At 56.3% G+C, this 10406-nt stretch overlaps 1 long non-coding RNA gene across 1 annotated transcript in view; it reads right to left on the minus strand.

Moving 5' to 3' along the window:
- The window catches only part of LOC126990070 (uncharacterized), a 50515-nt gene extending 42668 nt beyond the window's left edge, over positions 1 to 7847 (minus strand). The window contains exon 1 of the long non-coding RNA XR_007743982.1: positions 7162 to 7847. This is a non-coding gene — a long non-coding RNA (uncharacterized LOC126990070). The remainder of the gene's footprint in view (positions 1 to 7161) is intronic.
- Between the last annotated feature and the right edge of the window lie 2559 nt (positions 7848 to 10406).

The raw sequence follows: 10406 nt of genomic DNA on the forward strand, positions 1-10406 counted from the left end.
TCACCTCCTCCACCCAGCCAATCAGCTCCTGTAGCTAACATCACCTCCCTCCACCCAGCCAATCAGCTCCTGTAGCTAACATCACCCTCCCTCCACCCAGCCAATCAGCTCCTGTAGCTAACATCACCTCCCTCCACCCAGCCAATCAGCCCTGTAGCTAACATCTCTCCTCCTCCCAGCCAATCAGCTCCGGTAGCTAACATCACCCTCCTTCCACCCAGCCAATCAGCTCCCGTAGCTAACATCACCCTCCTTCCACCCAGCCAATCAGCTCCCGTAGCTAACATCACCCTCCTTCCACCCAGCCAATCAGCTCCCGTAGCTAACATCTCTTTCCCTCCACCCAGCCAATCAGCTAACATCACCCTCCCTCCACCCAGCCAATCAGCCCTGTAGCTAACATCACCCTCCCTCCACCCAGCCAATCAGCTCCTGTAGCTAACATCACCTCCCTCCACCCAGCCAATCAGCTCCCGTAGCTAACATCTCTTTCCCTCCACCCAGCCAATCAGCTAACATCACCCTCCTTCCACCCAGCCAATCAGCTCCCGTAGCTAACATCACCCTCCCTCCACCCAGCCAATCAGCTCCCGTAGCTAACATCACCCTCCTTCCACCCAGCCAATCAGCTCCCGTAGCTAACATCACCCTCCTTCCACCCAGCCAATCAGCCCTGTAGCTAACATCACCCTCCCTCCACCCAGCCAATCAGCTCCCGTAGCTAACATCACCATCCCTCCACCCAGCCAATCAGCTCCCGTAGCTAACATCACCTCCTCCACCCAGCCAATCAGCTCCTGTAGCTAACATCTCTTCCTCCACCCAGCCAATCAGCCCTGTAGCTAACATCACCCTCCTTCCACCCAGCCAATCAGCTCCTGTAGCTAACATCTCTCCTCCACCCAGCCAATCAGCCCTGTAGCTAACATCACCTCCCTCCACCCAGCCAATCAGCCCCTGTAGCTAACATCACCCTCCTTCCCCTCAGCCAAGCATCTCCCTTAGCTAACATCACCCTCCTTCCACCCAGCCAATCAGCTCCCGTAGCTAACATCACCCTCCTTCCACCCAGCCAATCAGCTCCCGTAGCTAACATCACCCTCCCTCCACCCAGCCAATCAGCTCCCGTAGCTAACATCACCCTCCTTCCACCCAGCCAATCAGCTCCCGTAGCTAACATCACCCTCCTTCCACCCAGCCAATCAGCTCCCGTAGCTAACATCTCTTTCCCTCCACCCAGCCAATCAGCTAACATCACCCTCCCTCCACCCAGCCAATCAGCTCCCGTAGCTAACATCACCCTCCCTCCACCCAGCCAATCAGCTCCCGTAGCTAACATCACCCTCCCTCCACCCAGCCAATCAGCTCCCGTAGCTAACATCACCCTCCTTCCACCCAGCCAATCAGCTCCCGTAGCTAACATCACCCTCCCTCCACCCAGCCAATCAGAGAGATGTGTGTTTGGGGCGTGAGAGGGGAGAGGTGTGTGGGTGGGACGTGAGAGGGGAGAGGTGTATCAAAGGGGCGTGAGAGGGGAGAGGTGTGTGGGTGGGGCGTGAGAGGGGAGAGGTGTATCAAAGGGGCGTGAGAGGGGAGAGATGTGTGGGTGGGGCGTGAGAGGGGAGAGGTGTATCAAAGGGGCGTGAGAGGGGAGAGGTGTTTGGGTGGGGCGTGAGAGGGGAGAGATGTGTGGGTGGGGCGTGAGAGGGGAGAGGTGTATCAAAGGGGCGTGAGAGGGGAGAGGTGTGTGTGTGGGGCGTGAGAGGGGAGAGGTGTGTGTGAGGGGCGTGAGAGGGGAGAGGTGTATCAAAGGGGCGTGAGAGGTGTGGGTGGGGCGTGAGACGGGAGAGATGTGTGGGTGGGGCGTGAGAGGGGAGAGGTGTATCAAAGGGGCGTGGAGAGGTGTGTGGGTGGGGTGTGAGAGGGGAGAGAGATGTGGGTGGGCGTGAGAGGGAGAGGTGTGGGTGGGGCGTGAGAGGGGAGAGATGTGGGTGGGGGGTGAGTGGGTAGAGGTGTGTGGGTGGGGCGTGAGAGGGAAGAGGTGTATCAAAGGGGCGTGAGAGGGGAGAGATGTGTGGGTGGGGCGTGAGAGGAGAGAGGTGTGTGGGTGGGGCGTGAGAGGGGAGAGGTGTATCAAAGGAGCGTGGGAGGGGAGAGGTGTTCGGGTTGGGCGTGAGAGGGGAGAGGTGTGTGAGTGGGGCGTGAGAGGGGAGAGGTGTGTGGGTGGGGCGTGAGAGGGGAGAGGTGTATCAAAGGAGCGTGGGAGGGGAGAGGTGTGCGGGTGGGGCGTGAGAGGGGAGAGGTGTGTGAGTGGGGCGTGAGAGGGGAGAGGTGTGTGGGTGGGGCGTGAGAGGAGAGGTGTGTGGCTGGGGCGTGAGAGGGAAGAGGTGTATCAAAGGAGCTTGGGAGGGGAGAGGTGTGCGGGTGGGGCGTGAGAGGGGAGAGGTGTGTGAGTGGGGCGTGAGAGGGGAGAGGTGTGTGGGTGGGGCGTGAGAGGGGAGAGGTGTGTGGGTGAGGCGTGAGAGAGGAAAGGTGTGTGGGTGGGGCGTGAGAGGGGAAAGGTGTATCAAAGGGGCGTGAGAGGGGAGAGATGTGTGGGTGGGGCGTGAGAGGGGAGAGGTGTGTGGGTGGGGCGTGAGAGGGGAGAGGTGTATCAAAGGGGCGTGAGAGGTGAGAGATGTGTGGGTGGGGTGTTAGAGGGGAGAGGTGTATCAAAGGGGCGTGGGACGGGAGAGGTGTGGGTGGGGCGTGAGAGGGGAGAGGTATATCAAAGGGGCGTGAGAGGGGAGAGGTGTGGGTGGGGCGTGAGAGGGGAGAGGTGTATCAATGGGGCGTGAGAGGGGAGAGATGTATGGGTGGGGCATGAGAGGGGAGAGGTGTGTGGGTGGGACGTGAGAGGGGAGAGGTGTGTAAGTGGGGCGTGAGAGGGGAGAGGTGTATCAAAGGGGCGTGAGAGGGGAGAGGTGTGTGGGTGGGGCGTGAGAGGGGAGAGGTGTATGAAAGGGGCGTCAGAGGGGAGAGGTGTAAGGGTGGGGCGTGAGAGGGGAGAGGTGTGTGGGTGGGACGTGAGAGGGGAGAGGTGTATCAAAGGGGCGTGAGAGGGGAGAGGTGTGTGGGTGGGGCGTGAGAGGAGAGAGGTGTATCAAAGGGGCGTGAGAGGGGAGAGGTGTGTGGGTGGGGCGTGAGAGGGGAGAGGTGTATCAAAGGGGCGTGAGAGGGGAGAGGTGTGTGGGTGGGGCGTGAGAGGGGAGAGGTGTGTGGGTGGGGCGTGAGAGGGGAGAGGTGTGTGGGTGGGGCGTGAGAGGGGAGAGGTGTGTGGGTGGGGCGTGAGAGGAGTGGTGTGGGTGGGGCGTGAGAGGGGAGAGATGTGTGGGTGGGGCGTGAGAGGGGAGAGGTGTGTGGGTGGGGCGTGAGAGGGTAGAGGTGTTTCAAAGGGACGTGAGAGGGAAGAGATATGTGGTTGGAGCGTGAGGGGGGAGAGGTGTGTGGGTGGAGCGTGAGAGGGGAGAGGTGTATCAAAGGGGCGTGAGAGGGGAGAGGTGTGGGTGGGGCGTGAGAGGGAGAGGGGTATCAAAGGGGCGTGTGAGGGAGATGTGTGGGTGGGGCGTGAGAGGGGAGAGGTGTATCAAAGGGGCGTGAGAAGGGAGAGGTGTGTGGGTGGGGCGTGAGAGGGGAGAGGTGTGTGGGGCGTGAGAGGGAGAGGTGTGGGTGGGGCGTGAGAGGGGAGAGGTGTATCAAAGGGAGAGGGGAGAGGTGTGTGGGTGGGACGTGAGGGGAGAGGTGTATCAAAGGGGCGTGAGAGGGAGAGGTGTGTGGGTGGGGCGTGAGAGGGGAGAGGTGTATCAGAGGGGCGTGAGAAGGAAGAGGTGTGTGGGTGGGGCGTGAGAGGAGAGAGATGTGCGGGTGGGGCGTGAGAGGGGAGAGGTGTGTGGGTGGGGCGTGAGAGGGGAGAGGTGTGTCCGAGGGGCGTGAGAGGTGAGAGGTGTGTGGGTGGGGCGTGAGAGGGGAGAGGTGTATCAAAGGGGCGTGAGAGGGGAGAGGTGTGTGGGTGGGGCGTGAGAGGGGAGAGGTGTATCAAAGGAGCGTGAGAGGGGAGAGATGTGTGGGTGGGGCGTGAGAGGGGAGAGGTGTGGGTGGGGCGTGAGAGAGGATAGGTGTGTGGGTGGGGCGTGAGAGAGGAGAGATGTGTGGGTGGGGCGTGAGAGGGGAGAGGTGTATCAAAGGGGCGTGAGAGGGGAGAGGTGTGTGGGTGGGGCGTGAGAGGGGAGAGGTGTATCAAAGGGGCGTGAGAGGGGAGAGGTGTGTGGGTGGGGCGTGAGAGGAGAGAGGTGTGTGGGTGGGGCGTGAGACGGGAGAGATGTGTGGGTGGGGCGTGAGAGGTGAGAGTTGTGTGGTGGGGGCGTGAGAGGGGAGAGTTGTGTGGGTGGGGCGTGAGAGGGGAGAGGTGTATCAAAGGGGCGTGAGAGGGGAGAGATGTGTGGGTGGGGCGTGAGAGGGGAGAGGTGTGTGGGTGGGGCGTGAGAGGGGAGAGATGTGTGGGTGGGGCGTGAGAGGGGAGAGGTGTGTGGGTGGGACGTGAGAGGGGAGAGGTGTATCAAAGGGGCGTGAGAGGGGAGAGGTGTGTGGGTGGGGCGTGAGAGGAGAGAGGTGTATCAAAGGGGCGTGAGAGGGGAGAGGTGTGTGGGTGGGGCGTGAGAGGGGAGAGGGGTATCAAAGGGGCGTGAGAGGGGAGAGGTGTGTGGGTGGGGCGTGAGAGGGGAGAGATGTGTGGGTGGGGTGTGAGAGCGGAGAGGTGTGGGTGGGGCGTGAGTGGGGAGTGGTGTGTGGGTGGGGCGTGAGAGGGGAGAGGTGTGTGGGTGGGGCATGAGAGGGGAGAGGTGTATCAAAGGGGCGTAGGAGGGGAGAGATGTGTGGGTGGGGCGTGAGAGGGGAGAGGTGTGTGTTTGGGGCGTGAGAAGGGAGAGGTGTGTGGTTGGGGCGTGAGAGGGGAGAGGTGTGGGTGCCGCCTGAGAGGGGAGAGGTGTGTGGGTGGCGCGTAAGAGGGGAGAGGTGGGTGGAGCGTGAGAGGAGAGGTGTGGGTGGCGTGAGAGGGGAGGAGGTGGGTGGGGCATGATAGGGAGAGATGTGTGGGTGGGGCGTGAGAGGGGAGAGGTGTATCAAAGGGGCGTGAGAGGGGAGAGATGTGTGGGTTGGCGTGAGAGGAGAGAGGTGTGTGGGTGGGACGTGAGAGGGGAGAGGTGTATCAAAGGGGCGTGAGAGAGGAGAAGTGTGTGGGAGGGCCGTCAGAGGGGAGAGGTGTATCAAAGGGGCGTGAGAGGGGAGAGGTGTGTGGGTGGGGCGTGAAAGGGGAGAGGTGTATCAAAGGGGCGTGAGAGGGGAGAGGTGTGTGGGTGGGTCGTGAGAGGGGAGAGATGTGTGTTTGGGGCGTGAGAGGGGAGAGGTGTGTGGGTGGGACGTAAGAGGGGAGAGGTGTATCAAAGGGGCGTGAGAGGGGAGAGGTGTGTGGGTGGGGCGTGAGAGGAGAGAGGTGTATCAAAGGGTCGTGAGAGGGGAGAGGTGTGGGTGATGTGAGAGGGGAGAGGGTGTATTAAGGGGCGTGAGAGATGAGAGGTGTGGGTGGGGCGTGAGAGGGGAGAGATGTGGGTGGGGCGTGAAAGGGAGAGGTGGGTGGGGCGTGAGAGGGGAGATGTGTGGGTGTGGCGTGAGAGGAGAGGTGTGTGGGTGGGGCGAGAGGGAGAGGAGAGGTGTATCAAGGGGTGTGTGAGGGGAGAGATGTGTGGGTGGGGCGTGAGAGGTGAGAGGTGTGTGGGTGGGGCGTGAGAGGGGAGAGGTGTGTGGTTGGGGCGTGAGAGGGGAGAGGTGTGTGGGTGGGGCGTGAGAGGGGAGAGGTGTGTGTGTGGGGCGTGAGAGGGGAGAGGTGTGTGGGTGGGGCGTGAGAGGGGAGAGGTGTGGGTGGGGCGTGAGAGGGGAGAGGTGGTTGTGTGGGGCGTGATAGGGGAGAGGTGTATCAAAGGGGCGTGAGAGGGGAGAGATGTGGGTGGGGTGAGAGGGAGAGATGTGGGTGGGGCGTGAGAGGGGAGAGATGTGTGGGTGGGGCGTGAGAGGGGAGAGGTGTGTGGGTGGGGCGTGAGAGGGGAGAGGTGTGTCAGAGGGGTGTGTGAGGGGAGAGATGTGTGGGTGGGGCGTGAGAGGTGAGAGGTGTGTGGGTGGGGCGTGAGAGGGGAGAGGTGTGTGGGTGGGGCGTGAGAGGGGAGAGGTGGGTGGCGCGTGAGAGGGGAGAGGTGTGGGTGGAGCGTGAGGAGGAGAGGTGTGGGTGGGGCGTGAGAGGGAGAGGTGTGGGTGGGGCGTGAGAGGGAGAGATGTGGGTGGGGCGTGAGAGGGAGAGGGTGTATCAAAGGGGCGTGAGAGGGAGAGATGTGGGTGGGGTGTGAGAGGAGAGATGTGTGGGTGGGGCGTAAGAGGAGAGGTGTATCAAAGGGGCGTGAGAGGGGAGAGGTGTGTGGGTGGGGCGTGAGAGGGGAGAGGTGTATCAAAGGGGCGTGAGAGGGGAGAGATGTGTGGGTGGGGCGTGAGAGGGGAGAGATGTGTGGGTGGGGCGTGAGAGGGGAGAGGTGTGTGGGTGGGGCGTGAGAGGGGAGAGGTGTATCAAAGGGGCGTGAGAGGGGAGAGATGTGTGGGTGGGGCGTGAGAGGGGAGAGGTGTATCAAAGGGGCGTGAGAGGGGAGAGATGTGTGGTTGGGGCGTGAGATTGGAGAGGTGAGGGTGAGGGTGAGGGTGAGGGTGTGGGTGAGGAGTGAGAGAGGAGAGATGTGTGAGTGGGGCGTGAGAGGGGAGAGGTGTGTGGGTGGGGCGTGAGAGGGGAGAGATGTGTGGGTGGGGCGTGAGAGGGGAGAGATGTGTGGGTGGGGCGTGAGATTGGAGAGGTGAGGGTGAGGGTGAGGGTGTGGGTGAGGAGTGAGAGAGGAGAGATGTGTGAGTGGGGCGTGAGAGGGGAGAGGTGTATCAAAGGGGCGTGGGAGGGGAGAGGGTAGTAATAATAATAATAATGATAATAATAATAATAATAATAATAATAATAATAATAATAATAATAATAATAATAATAATAATAATAATAATAATAATAATAATAATAATAATAATGACAATAATAGCACTCACCCAAGCCTTGACGTAGATGCTGTAATTCTTTATCTTGTTGTTCTTCCTGTTCTTGCGATAACAAACTTGGTGATAACATGGACTTGATCAATCTTACCCTATATAATTACGTAGCCGCGAAGACACACGCACGCACACACGCACACAAACATTTCTAAGCCTTTTCTCACCTTCTTCTCTTTTACTTTCTTAACTCTCTCCATCACCACGTCCAGCACCACTTGGTCACCGGCACCTTCCCTGCACCGTCACGCTCCGGCAAACACGTAATTCGAGGTAAATTGAAAAATCCACCATTAACACTCACTCCCGCCATTCCCCCTTTCACTTTTCTCTTATTTCCAGCCTTTTATATGCTTTTCCACACGCTAGGATTGCCACTATGAGATCACTGGCACCTTTGCTTTCCTTTCCTCGCACTCGGCACTTTGGGATACACGTAAATCGCACGAAAACACGAAAAATAACGTTGGCACATCGGGTTAAGATCTTCCCTTCCCCCGCCATCTTCCCTTCCTCCCCACAATACGCATTTACCTCCTTTTCTAAGCCTTCCCGCGGAAAAGGAATGGCACCCAAGTAATCTCTGGCACTTGTTATACTTGCTGTGGCGCCATGGCTCGCTGGCACCGCGTATTTACAGTAAAATGAACAAAAATGATTCGCGGGATCACACCGGCACGAGCAACGGGACGCCAAGCGGGAACTGCCGAGCCGAAGGTTCTTCTTCTTCTTCTTCTTCTTCTAATTCTCTCTCCTCCTTCTCCTTTTTCCTACTGTTACTATAATTCTTGCTTCTACTTACTATTTTCTCCTCCTCATTCTTCTTCTTCGCTGTTCATTTTTTTTCCTCCTCTTTTATCTTATTTTCCTCCTCCTCCTCCTCCTCCTCATCCTCCTCCTTCTCCTTCTTCTTCTTCTTCATCTTCTTCGCTGTTCTTCATCTTTTTTTCTCCTTCTCTTTCTCATTCGTCTTCTTCGCTGTTCATCTTTTTTTCTCCTCCTCCTTTATCTTCTTTTCCTCCTCCTCCTCCTCCTCCTTCTCCTTCTTCTTCTTCTTCTTCATCTCCTTCTTCTTCGCTGTTCTTCATTTTTTTCTCCTTCTCTTTCTCATTCGTCTTCTTCTCTGTTCATCTTTCTTTTCTCCTCCTCTTTTATCTTTTTCTCCTCCTCCTCCTCCTCCTCCTCCTCCTTCTCCTTCTTCTTCTTCTTCTTCATCATCTTCTTCGCTGTTCTTCATTTTTTTCTCTTTCTCATTCTCATTCGTCTTCTTCGCTGTTCATCTTTCTTTTCTCCTCCTCTTTTATCTTTTCCTCCTCCTCCTCCTTCTCCTTCTTCTTCTTCTTCTTCTTCATCATCTTCTTCTTCGCTGTTCTTCATTTTTTTCTCCTTCTCATTCGTCTTTTTCGCTGTTCATCTTTCTTTTCTCCTCCTCCTCCTCCTCCTCCTCCTTCTCCTCCTCCTTCTTTGCCCCAAAATTCTTATATTCATCAAGATCATAAAAGGACGAGGAGGAAAAACGGAAAAAAAGATAAATGCTGTGGTTTCCAAAGCTTTCTTTCACCTCACTACGGCAATAATATTATTACCACTGTTATTATCGTTATTTTTACTGTTATTGATATTGTTATTAAGATTCGTCAAGGAAAGACGAGAGAAACATACATGGCCAACGTGAACAGATCGAGTCCCAATGGTAAGAAAGTGATGACATTTCTCTTAAAATGGTCGAGGTAAACACTTAACACTCTCTCTCTCTCTCCTCTCTCTCTCGATCTCTCTCTCTCTCTCTCTCTCTCTCTCTCTCTCTCTCTCTCTCTCTCTCTCTCTCTCTCTCTCTTCGTGAAGGAAAACAAGGGAAAGAAGAAAAGCAAGAAAGGAGAATAGAATATATAGGTAAATTATACGAGAGAGAGAGAGAGAGAGAGAGAGAGAGAGAGAGAGAGAGAGAGAGAGAGAGAGAGAGAGAGAGAGAGAGAGAGAGAGAGAGAGAGAGAGAGAGAGAGAGAGAGAGAGATGAAGGAAGAGACAGGAAATAAATATATAAATAACGAGAGAGGGAAAGGAAGAACTGGAATAAAGAGAGAGAGAGAGAGAGAGAGAGAGAGAGAGAGAGAGAGAGAGAGAGAGAGAGAGAGAGAGAGAGAGAGAGAGAGAGAGAGAGAGAAAGCAACGGACAGCTGTATTGGGGTTAAGAAGGGCACACCTCCAAGGTCATGCGGAGGCGCCACCCTTCCCTTCCTATCCCATCCCTTCCTCCCATTCCTCTCCTTTCCTTACCTTTTTTCCTTTCCTTTCCTTCCCAACCCTTCCCTTCTCCTCACTTCCATTCCTTTCCTTTCCCTACCCTTTTTTTCCCGATCCCTTCCCTTCCCATCCCTTTCCTTCCCTTCCCTTCCTTTCTCATCCCTTCCCTTCCATTCCGTTTCCTTTCCCTTCCTTCCTATATCATCCCATCTGTTCCATTCCCTTCCCAACCTTATACCCTTGCCTTCCTAACCCTTCCCTACCTTTCCCTTCCCGACCCTTTTCTTCCCTTCCCTTTCCTTCCTCTCCCATCCCTGCCTTTCCTTTTCCTCCCCTTCTCATCACTCCCCTTCCCTACCCTTCCCATCCGTTCCCTACCCCTCACGTCCCTTCCCTTCCCTTCCCTTCTCAACCTATCCCAACTCATAAATACCTTCCCTTTCCATTGCTTCCCTTCCCTTTCCATCCCTTCCCTTCTCATCCCATTCCTTACTTCCTCTCCCATCCCATTCATTCCCTTCTCTTCCCTTCCCTTTCAACCTTTCAACCTTCCCCATTCCCTTACTAACCCTTCATTTTCGTTTCATTCTCTTCCCTTCCTCTCTCTCTCTCTCTCTCTCTCTCTCTCTCTCTCTCTCTCTCTCTCTCTCTCTCTCTCTCTCTCTCTCTCTCTCTCTCTCGTCCCGACAAACCGTTACGCTCTAGCGGCTAGCCAATGTCATGAACCGACACACACTTTTGTCTATTTTTAGCTCTCCCAAACCACCTCCCTCCCTCTCCCCCCTTCTAGTGTAGCCTATTTAATTAGTAGGGGAGAGCGGTGATGATTCGGAGAGTGGGATGGTCCGGCCATAGCACTTATTGTAAAGTGTATGGGACTGAGTGCCGCGAGATTTTGTGTGAATGTGCAAAACTTTGTTGCCTTGGCCCACAAAGGGACAGCCACGCCCTCAGAGCTGTTATTTTCGATGCAAGTCCTATTTTATGTTTTTTTGCAT

The sequence above is a fragment of the Eriocheir sinensis genome, unplaced genomic scaffold, assembly GCF_024679095.1.
Source record: "Eriocheir sinensis breed Jianghai 21 unplaced genomic scaffold, ASM2467909v1 Scaffold144, whole genome shotgun sequence".
NCBI classification, from domain to species: domain Eukaryota; kingdom Metazoa; phylum Arthropoda; class Malacostraca; order Decapoda; family Varunidae; genus Eriocheir; species Eriocheir sinensis.